We start from the raw sequence: 11303 nt of genomic DNA, 5'->3' as shown, positions 1-11303 counted from the left end.
TTACAGGTGAGAGATTATTAAATGCATGCTAATTATTGATTTAAATGTGTAAAATCATTACAATTTTACACACTTTAGACGCCCCCTAATCAGAATATGCCTTATCGAGAATTTCGTTATGAATCTCTCCCAGTGCATAAGGCAATACATTGCGAGAAACTTCATTCTCTCAAGCCTCATCAGAATGGCTACTCAATAAGCATCTAAACAGCATAACTATCAGCTGTATTTTGGAAGAATATCTGTGTTATGAGTGATGCATGTGCATAGGACGCTGCTAATAAATGTAGGCCTATTCGTGATAGTAAAACAACAAAAAAAAGCCTAAAACTAAAAAGTATGACTTAGTTCAATAGCTGTCCTGAGTGCAGCTGATTTGTGAAGTCTTAGGAACAGAGCTACTGCGGGCAGCACTCTCCAGCAGTGGATTACTCCGACATGCACCGATAATGACCATTGGACCATTGACTTTGGCTTGGCAGTGAACGCGCGCACACCCCGCCGCGGTCATCCCCTCTGCGCGCGCGGTGCATGTGTCTCTCAGCCTCCTCTGTGATCGACCGCAGCTCACGTTCATCCCGCTCTTTCTTCATTATATACAAAAGACACTCCGCTTACGCACAGCCGTTCGGGTTGAGCCTTTTTTTCTTTTTTTTGTAGCTTCTCCTCTTTGCTCCCGTTGCAAGCATCACCAGCGCGGAATGGATTGCACCGTTTGATGTCCAAAATCCGCTGAGATGCTACCCTCTTTATCAGCTCACCCCGATACTCTCATCTTTATGTTTCTGTACTAGCTACGCGCCAGATCAGACCGGGCAGCAAAAGAAAAAAAAGTATGCGCCAGACAAGTGGCAAGTCGCTTCGGGCTGTACGAGTGGAGTAAAGGAAAAGTTCGAGTTGAAGAAGGAGGATTCCGCCGCTGGTTCGCACACGTGAGAAGGCAGGTACGTGATCCTCGGACAATTGTGCGTTGGAAATGATGCCCGGGGTATGCTCTGGTATTGTTTACACACAGCGTACAGCACATGTGTGTGCGCAGTGGGGACGGGGAGGGCAATGCGAAGCGATGACATTGAAGTGAAGTCATTGGAAATAGCTGTATTGGTCCTGTTGTTAGCGTGGTCCCGGTTAACATTAGTCACAGTGGAGTCTTATCCGGGGCAGGCAATGTCGTTATAGTGTCATTTGGTCCAGCTGCTTGGACGTGTGGAGAGATGACCCACTGCGTTACGACTCTGCGCACTGGATCTGTATGCTGTGCTGAGGCTGGCATCCTCACGAGAAGCCACTTGAATCACTCGTGTCATTGCACGCGTTAATGGCCAGTGTTGTGTGCTGCGCTCGTGTCTTCAGGGGCAGTGGCTCGCCATAACCTTTCACTATCCCCTCGGACGCATTTCCGCAGCAACAGCGGCAGCATCTCCCCATTTATTTCATTATCGCGGCACTCAATTACGTGAGAAAGACGCGAGTTTGCCCCAAGTAATAGATGCTCTCACTTTGCAGCGACAAAGATGGCTGTACTTGCGAGCTTTAATTGGCTGCTGCTTCTCCGTATGTGTGTCCTCGGGATGGCCACCGCTTTGCGTCGCCGCGTTGCGCACTGATTCTGACGTTTCCTCCTCACACTGGCCCCGTATATGAGATTGTGCTCGGGTCTGTGTATCACCCCGCTCTCATAACCAAAACTAGGCTGTCTCTCTGTGAGTTGTGCTGAATTTTAATATTTTATCTAGGTCCCTTGGCAGGCTCAGTTTTCTAAATCAAACGCATATTTTGAAACTTTACAAAATGTGCAGAAGAAACTTAAAGAGTTAAAAATGTGCCTACTACACTTGTTTTATTCATAATTGCTGTGAATCTTGGATGGGCTGGGGAAAACTGAATTTGTAGATCAAAGAAAAGAAGAGGAATTCAGAACACTGTTGTAGAAATGTTTACAAAATCACTTGAGCACTCACATATTTGATTAGGCTACATGGTGGCACAATGTATCATCAAATTATTGGCTATTATAAAGCAATATTAGGGCACGCAAAATCCACATCACAAGGCACCACAATATGATGTTCAATCACTTTACACAAACACGTAGTTTCAGTCATTCTTTCCTCTTCATTTGTTTGGTCTGATTTATTAACCAAAACATTCTTATGTATGTTAATTGACTTGCACTTTACTCACTTTCACAGCTGTGACATACTTTACTGCAATGTACTTATGAATGTTCTCAATCTGTAAATAGTTTCTGATGAATCTGATCCAATGTCAAGTGCGTGTGTCAAGTTTGTGGCCTGGGGAACTCTCGGGATCATGTTGGGTGTCACAGGCCCAGTCCCACACACCAGCTGTAGGTCCCTTCACCCGGCGCCACGGAAACACACTACAGATGCCACACTCAGATCTCGACAACGTTGTTGTTGATGATGAGGCGTCCTGCTAACATTCACACTCAAATCTGACCGAGTCTGTCTACAAGGCCTTTGCAAACTCTCCTTTAGCCCTGACTATTTGATCTGTGAGGCTTCTGATCACTTTGCTCGACTTCTTTCAACCATGTTTTATTAGAGAAAGAGAGAGAGAGAGATCCAGCTCTCTCCCTTTGTTTGTATGTGTAGTTGATTAGTGGAAAAACAGACTCAAGGTCATTTTACAAATCTTCTAATAATTGATGTGTGAAGCAGTGTTTGGGGATGTACAATACATTCCTGCCAGAGAAAGCGCTCTGCAAAGGCAGGGTAGGGCTCTTATGAGATAGGTGGCTGACATTAAGATGGAATCCACACCTCCGTGCTTAGACGAGAGCAGGCTGTCTCAAAACTGTAAGGTTGGCGGTTCGAATCCCGGCTTCAGCTGTTGCAGGCGGTCATTGTGTATTTGGACAGGACACTTCATTTACGTTGCCTGTGTGTGAGAGTGGCAGCCTCACTTCTTTCAGTCTACTCCAAGGCCACTGTGGTTACCACCGAGTGTGGAGTGAATGAATAATGACCACAGTGCAGCTCTTTGAAAACATGTAACATCTTGTAACGTGCAGTATATTCAAGTCATTTTTTTATTATTATTTTTTTGTCTTTCTTTCTAATATTCACCCCAGCATGCAAACATTTCAGTCTATGTGGACTTTCCAAGAAACAGTTTATACAACATGACCATATACACTGAGATGGACATCGCATATAGATTGATATATGCATAAATACAGCATAAGTATCTTACTAATGTCTAGATGTGTCCACATAAAGTCTTGTTCACAGTAGCCTGCTCTGTGCTTAAGCTTTAGTTGTCAACAATAATCATGCTAACGAGAGTGGCCGACTGGCCGTGCCTAAATGCGTATGTGTGTTGCCTTAACCTTAAGTGCTAATAGCAGCTCTCGGTGGATAGAAGCAGGGCCGTGTCAACCGCAATCGCCAGACAGACCTTCAGGGTGTCCCATTTGGCACAGTCTGCCCCGGGAGCTTTACGCGCCTCTCCGGGGTCTGAGCTGTGCATGTCCTTAGTGGACCTTCAAAACTGCTGGACAAGATTAACTCTGAGCTGTTACTATGGAGATGTACTGTACAGTACTTCTTTTAAATGTTTTTCTTCATAATTGAAATGCAAGCATTTTGTATAGGAGCACTTCATGCACAAGCTCTTACCCTTCACCCATTTAGTCTGTACTAGATTATTTGTAAATGTTGTAATTTAAATGAAAAATTCTTGCGAGTGGAAAGAAAAGCTGCAAAAATTAAGAGCTGTTTCAAGAAAAAAAAATTACCTCTATTTTCTATATCTGCAAGCTTATTAAATGTACCAAGTTTTGAAATAAAAATAGGGATCATATATTATTCCATAATAACTCAACCATTTCGGTAAAGCTTAGTTTAGTTTGCTTTATTGTCAATTCTACAACGAAAAGCACAAACAGAAAGTCAACACTGTGTTGCTCTCAAACCCTGCACAAGGGCCAGAAAGTAGTTATAAGGCCAAGTCACATAGGACAAATGTGTTGCAGAGTTGAGCATGTCAGTATGTGAAATATGTGAATTGGACTTTTGCGTAGTGCCAGGTGTCACAAACTAGTGTAACTTCTCACAGAGAGAGTGGCAAAAGGAAGGGCGTCTGTTATAATATTCTGTTATAAACCAATATGATGTCAAAAGTCACTGGTCTCAGGTGTCACTGAGTGGCCATCTCTCTTTTTGCCATGTAAGCCAGACGTGCTGCTAATGCGTGAACCTATTAACCTTACAGGTCAAGTGTAAACCTAGAAAAAGCCATTGGTTATGTCAATCCACTTCCCCTCCTGGCAGCATAGAAATCACAGTGAGATAATAGTAAAGCAACATCGATGCGTTTCTCAGCACATGTCCTTACCTCGCATTAGCAAAAGCATTACATGGCTATGATTTAGACTGGGCTTAGTCAGCCTTGTATGGAAAAATGCACCCAGTTCTGAGCCAGTGGAAGTTAATTTATAAACAAAATGATCGGTGAATAAATAATTTTTGTTAATGAACCTCTTGCCACACTTTCACTGTTGCTCTATGTGGGTTACGCATTTATACATATATTTTTTCTGTGTAACACCTGTGAGGCCCGGCAAGTCCTGCATCAATCTTCATTAGGCTGCAATGAGCCCGGCCCGCTGGAATAAATGACTATCATTGAGTGTGTGTGTTTGTCTGTGTGCCTTTCTCAGTGTTTGTGTTTATGTGCCGCGCGGTGTTGAGCCCCGTAGCCCGCGCCGACCTGGCTGACAGATGACTGCAGTGATTTCCAGGGTTCAGGAGATTAGAGGATTAAAGACTGAAGGATTCACACAATAACCCTAATGCAAGCACTCGCACCCACACCCACATACAGACAAGTGTGCACTGTGCGCTTGGGCTCCTCCAGGGTCATGTATACCCACAGCGACCTGTTTTCACATTGCAATTTAGGAATATATGCAATGTGTTTAGCTTATTTATTGGTCTATTTGTAAAGTGAAGGGTTCCCTTCTCACCCTTCACTCAATAGACATCTGGGTCTTGCAACTTACCCTCCATTTACAGTAGCCTTCTCCGCCTCGAGACCACAACATCGGGCGCACTATGCTGCTAATGAGTCCGAGGCATAGCGCAAGTCATCACAATGCTTGGATTTTTGTTTTCTGTACCCAACAGGTGACACTTGTGAAGCTAAAGCTGTGTGGATTTGATTAAAGGGACTATACAGAGTATAAAATTAAGTATTTTCCTCCCCCTACATGTTCCACATCAATGTGTAGAATGAGCTCAGACCTGTTCACCACAACTGCCTCTAAAATCCTGCACTGTCACTCAAAAAGTTTTACTTCGGGTCCGAATTGCCGTCATGCACAAACTTAATGTAGAAGGTGCAGTTACACATGTGACCTGAGGTGTAAGTAGGGAGCATAAAATGGCTAACTTGCATCTAAATCTAAAATTCAATAGAAAGTCGATGGGAAACTGACCAAATACATTTTTTCCCCACTGTATGCCTGCTCAGAGGTCAGGCCTGTCCCGCGTGACCCCTACTTCCTTTGGTTGCTCGATGACACTCCACATTCAAACACAAACAGATGGGAAACAGCAAGAGGAAAACCTCAAGGGCCCGATTTCACTAATGCCATTTTCACGGCACAGCCTGACCCGGTATTGGTGCTGCGAGTCTAGTTAATGCGCTGTGTCCTTCCCAACCAATTTTGTTCCCACTCAGGGTCATGGGAATGAACTGGTACAGTGGGCTGGATGTTTGTGAGTGAGCCAAAGCAATTTCCAAGAAGATTTCAAGCAACAAGTTCCTTTTAGAGTCACAGCAACCTTTTATTTATTACGCTGAATGATAGTATCCACATTGCACTGTGTTGAGCTTCACTGTTAGTGAAATGGTTAGAGAGGATTTATTTATTTGGCAGCAAAATCTTCTGAGAAAAGACAATGTCATGTAGGAAAAAGTATACAATTTAGTGGTATTTTATCTTAGAAATTACCTCGACTTTGCTTACCTAGACAGCTCCATCACAGCCACAGTTTACATCACATTTAGTTTTTGTTGGGACTGTGTTAAGATTTGCTTTTACAAGATGCCTGCTTGAATAAAGAAAGCAATTATCTTCGCTAACAACACCTGCAGTCTGAAAATATCCTTTTAAGAGGCAATTCCAAAGTTATGAAAAAGCAAGTGATAGGGCTACGGGCTACATTTGTAATTTTACCAATCAATACACCTTTTTTTTTTTCAAATGAAGTGAAATGTGGTGCATTAGAGACGTTGTACTTGTTTCAGTTTGACAGGGAGCAGAATCAGTGGTAATACACTTATCTGTACAGTGTGTCACCTCTTATTATCAACTCACCCTGACCTTTAGAAGGGAGACAGCCAGGTTTGAATTATCATCTGTTCATAATATGGAGAACCATTTATATTGAAAATACCTTTTGAAATGCATGCTCTATCCAGATTCTTAACCTGTTTGTGTAAGTTTTCCATTGTAGACATATGCACGGCTTTGTTAGCAACGAAGCAGGCAAATGTAGAATGTGTTTTAGTTTGCATAAAGCGCTGAAACCTCTAATTTGATAACAAGTACAGCTTTACAACATGAAGCCATATTTCTAAGTAGCTAAACATAACTGTATGAAATTAGAGATCATTTATCTGGCACTTGGCTTTTTGTTTTCTTTACCTTTTCTTTACAACATGCTATGCTATGGATTTCTTATAAACTTAAATGTTGTCAAAGCATGACTCAAAGTACTCTGTATGTCAGTGTTTCCCAACCAGGGGTACGGGAACCACTGGGGTACTCTAGGACTTAGTAGGGGATATGGGAACACATTACATAATTTTGAAAGGACAGTCTATTTAAATTATAGTTAGGAATAGAATATATTAATTTAGGTTAAGGTGTACTTTATTGTCCCCGTAGTGAAATTTGTCTGAATTTGACCCGTCCTTCGATGCCGCTGGGGCGACCCGTCAGGAGCACTGGGCGACTGCTGCCAGGGATCCCATCTCCAGATGTCAAGCCTGATGGTCAGAATCACTTGGCTGGAGGATTGACCTATTGTGCATGTTTTTGGGTGATGTGGGGAACCATCAACCAAACAGACACTCGTCAACGTCCTCGAGGTACAAATAGAACATACAAATAGAACGTCCAAGGGGTACACAAGACGAAAAGGTTGCGAGCGACTGCTGTATGTCACAACCCATAGAAAAACGGCTATTGTTATTTCTATTACAGCACTGTGCTCTTTTCTCTTTTCAGACAGAATAATGTCAGAAGTCTTTGATAAGGCTCAACTCTCTTGTTCATTTGGACTGAGTGTATCCAGTGGTGCGCTTCTTATTGTCCCCCTTCACATCCGTCTGCCCCGGCTGTGAAGTCCTCAGTGGGAGCCATTCATGCTCCATTGTGCTCTTTGTTTCACATTTCAACTTGTCAACTTTCGCCATTAATTGTGCTCCTTTGGGAAGCTGTGAAAACCAAAGAGTATGTAGAAACAGTGTGACAGGCCAAAAATGACAAAGGCCTTGAGGATACTGCCTCCAGCTTTCAAAGGGGCTCAATGCACTTTGTTCAGATATGATACGCTAATTTAGATTTTAGTTTTTATTATAACAGTCTGTGTGAGTTTAAAGTTTGTGTTAGACAAGCGATTTACCTTCAGGATTAGCAGTAGGCAATGTCAAGAGCTGTAGAGAAAAGATTCCCATGCCATCATCTGTGCTGTTTTATTGATTTGGGGTAGAGGGAGAAATGTCCATAATGCAAGCCAGTACAGCTTGAGAACAGCTCAAGGCCTGCACAACAGATCCCTGACTTGTGCCCTGTGTGGCTAAATTTTGTTGCTATGTCCAATAATCTGCAGTTCTCTCAACCATCACCGTTACTCTGGTCTATTCTGAGCCTTGTCCCCCACAGTCTCCTTGACCTTTGCAGTCTGGATTTTGTTCTTTAAAGGCATTTCTGTATCTAAGTCTCCCCAGCTCTCTTTACTCGGTTTGCGCGCGCGTGTGTGGTGTGTGTGACAGTCGGCATTAGCTGTGCTGCAGGAACAGTGACGCTGGGTGAGAGGAGCCTTCATCTTGCATTACCCTGCCCATGGATCCTGTGGGTTTTTGTGTTGAGTGCAATGGCAGCAGAGAACGATATTTCCCACATCTGTCTGACAGCTGACCAGCTGGTTTTGACTCATACTCCGAAGATGCCTATAGCTTTTTGCGGCAGATGCTCCTGGTTGAATTGAGACTTTATCCAATGTATTATTTTTGTAATGAAAACGTACAAATGTATTCAACCCTTTGCAGGAAAAGGTCTCAAACTGTCATCAGTATTGGGTTGTTTTAGTGTTTAGCAAGTCCCTTTCACCATTTACCTTATGAGGCTTCATCAGCAAGTAACTAATCAGTTGGCTGTATCTATACTGGATTTTCCCCTGTCAATGGTTAGTCTAAAAAAGCTACTTTTAAGTTGTTAAGAGTAGCTTTTGGTTCATCGTATAGCAATAAGCTATGCAATAAGGAAGTAAAAAACAGATACCACATCATTGCAAACAATTGTTGACACGAACAATTGTTTGCGATGATCTGGCATTTGCTTTTTACTGTCTAATGTCCTGACCTTGGATGTGTTTCAGGCTCATTAGCATGATTGTGCCCTTGATGCTGTGATCTCAACTTCAGACAGAGAAGGCTACTGTGAGGGAAGGTTGTATCTAAGAACCCTGTGTCCTTTTGGTTGAGAGTTATTGTAGCAAGAAGACTGTTTTTAATAAGATCGAAAAGACTGCTATGTATGAGATCCAAAGGAAAGTGAAATATATTCTTTATTAGTCCTTATGTGTCTCGAGTGGACTCAAAACACCAGTCAAATTTGCATAGCATACAAAACAAATCTGTCATAAAACAATGGCATGATGCGCACACTATTTTCGGGTCCTGTTCACCACGTTCTATTTTTCTCTCCTTGCCTCTTGAGGATCGTTTCTTCTTCTCTTGTTATATTAAAGCTGCCGTCAGTTTCAAAGAGAATGTATAGTCAGTTCTGGGATCAACAAGCCCGTCAGACCTCGACCCGTACACGACTTTGACAGAAAGTGTAGTTAAAGCAATCACAGTTGTCTCTGAAAGCTGCTTTGTACTGCAGAACTTTTGCCTAATAACCCCAGTCTTTAGCATTTCAAAGGGCACTTGAGTTCGAGATATTGCAGGTTAGATGAGGACCTGTATCTATAACCCGGGAGCAATCGTTTTTAGAGCAACGCTGCAGATACCGTGTGTATGTGAATCCTTTACGGACCCGCACTCCCAGTTACAGCACCTATATTTTCCACACATTCGAATGAATAATTAGCATTTGAAATTAACATACAGACACTTCCTTTTGTCCAGGCAGAGTATGAAGCACACGGCTCATGATGAATACCACGTTTCCATATCAAATATAAATGAATTGACTAAATGTGTCTTCACAGCAGCAACAAATTACCGTAGCACCCTGGTCTGCACAAACATGTGGTACCTTTGTCTTACCACAAACGCGCCACACCTTTGATCCTCAGGCTGCTTATCCTTGTTCCCTTTCTCCTCCTACTGTCTCCGCTCCTAAGCAGACATGCCTAGTTACAGTCTAAAATGGCCTTGTGAAGGAGAACGCGAGTTAAGATGGCATCCCTGGAGACTTTTTCACTGAAGTAATTTAATAAACTGTGATATTTTCTCACTCCACCGGGGAACAGGGAAAAGCTCGAGAAAGTAATGAAACTCAGCCGTTGAATTTTTAATATTAAAGAATCAATTTCCTGTACTCGAACGCAGCCATGGAAAGGATTTTTTTTTTTTACTACCTGGGTTGCAAGATGCCCAATAATGGAGTGACACTCTGTGGTGAAATCACAGCTGGTTAAGTCATGATGAAAACATTTGTTCTACACTATCTCCCAGCTCCGCATGAACATTCGAGAAACAGATTGAATTATACTCTAGCAGCCCAAACCACAGTCCGTGCGGAGGAAAATGGAAGCAACAGTCTCTCCTGAAAATTTCCATGTCTTTTATGCATTAATAATAAAACGAGCTGTACCAAAAGAACCAAGCCAGCAGTGAATATGCAAGTCAATATTTGAGCGTGGAGAGGAGATTCACAAACCGGTCACCAGCCAGTAGTTACAAGGGCAAATTTGATTAATATTCCCGTTTTGTCCTCTGCTGAAGGTGCCCTTGATGTTTACAAGTATACAAGATCCAAATGCCATTGTGTGAAATGTAAATTTCATCTTCTTTATTACATCTATTGAATGTAATAGCAACTTTGGGCATTGGCGGGGTGTACCCAATTGCCTGGTAGTCGCAAGGATGGCACACATTTACCAATTGCTGTGTCTTTTAAAGGGGGACTATTATGTTTTGTCTGTACATCTTAGAACATCTTAATCGGCTTTTGGAAAGGTTCCCATTATGTGGATTGCAAATCACCTCTGTCCTCTGTCCCGACTCCGTGGAGGCAGCACGCTGTTGGGCATCGCCGCTAGTATCAGATTGGGCTGCAGTGTGTTGTTTTGTAGTTGCAGATTTGGCATTTTTTACCTTTCTCTGCTCTGTGAAGGTTGACCGAGTTGTGCAACAGATGGGGACCTGGGTGCACTTCGAATGCCACAGGCCGTGACTCGATTCCTCAGATGTGCATGAACGACTGAATCGTATGTTTTTGATGAGGGAACATTTCTACATGATTACAATTTTAATATACTTACATTATAAAGTGAAAAAAAGCATATTTGACATAATACCCTACAATTAAGAGAGACATGTGGGTGTATTATGAAAAATGCTTCATCAACATTGCTAATGTGCAAGCTTATAAATCAATTTCAATCTAAAGCCTGTAGTTCCTGGCTCCTCCCATGCGACTCCTTGCAAAGAATAAACCGACAAGCACGATAAATGCTGTGCTAATTCACTGATGTCTGCTAACCAAGTAAATGTAAGCCAGTCACCAATGCCATCATTGTAATGCCATTACATATTCTGAACACGTGAATGAATCCCACATTCAACCTGCTTACATACAATCAACACGTTCTGTACAGGTCATACCGGTATTTCTTAATTTGTTTCCCCCCCTCCCCCTCACATTGCTGTCAAGGCTGATGGCTGCTTGTTTACTGCGGAGCCGCCATGACACCCCTTTTTACGCTGCCTGTGATGCTCCGTGTGGCAGAGTGGGGGAGATGAGGGGGTGAGGTGGGTCAGGTGATGATTTATGACCGCCACGCCGCATTCTACCCGCGGATGATTAATCTCTT

The 11303-nt window shown here is 42.8% G+C and overlaps 1 protein-coding gene across 14 annotated transcripts in view; it reads left to right on the top strand.

Moving 5' to 3' along the window:
* Positions 1-497: 497 nt before the first annotated feature.
* Positions 498-11303, top strand: part of tenm2a (teneurin transmembrane protein 2a) — a 385466-nt gene continuing 374660 nt past the window's right edge. For 8 of the 14 annotated variants that reach the window (XM_079556147.1, XM_079556146.1, XM_079556145.1 and 5 more), the window contains exon 1: positions 499-944. The gene's annotated coding sequence lies outside the window, so the exon portion shown is untranslated. Of the gene's footprint in view, positions 945-11303 lie in introns of all 14 variants that reach the window. The other 6 variants (XM_079556155.1, XM_079556154.1, XM_079556144.1 and 3 more) reach the window with 3 other exon arrangements.

Source organism: Gobius niger (genome assembly GCF_951799975.1).
Source record: "Gobius niger genome assembly, chromosome: 5".
Taxonomy (NCBI): Eukaryota; Metazoa; Chordata; class Actinopteri; order Gobiiformes; family Gobiidae; genus Gobius; species Gobius niger.
Note: the sequence above shows the minus strand (reverse complement) of the source record. Positions and strands in the feature narration are given on the sequence as shown.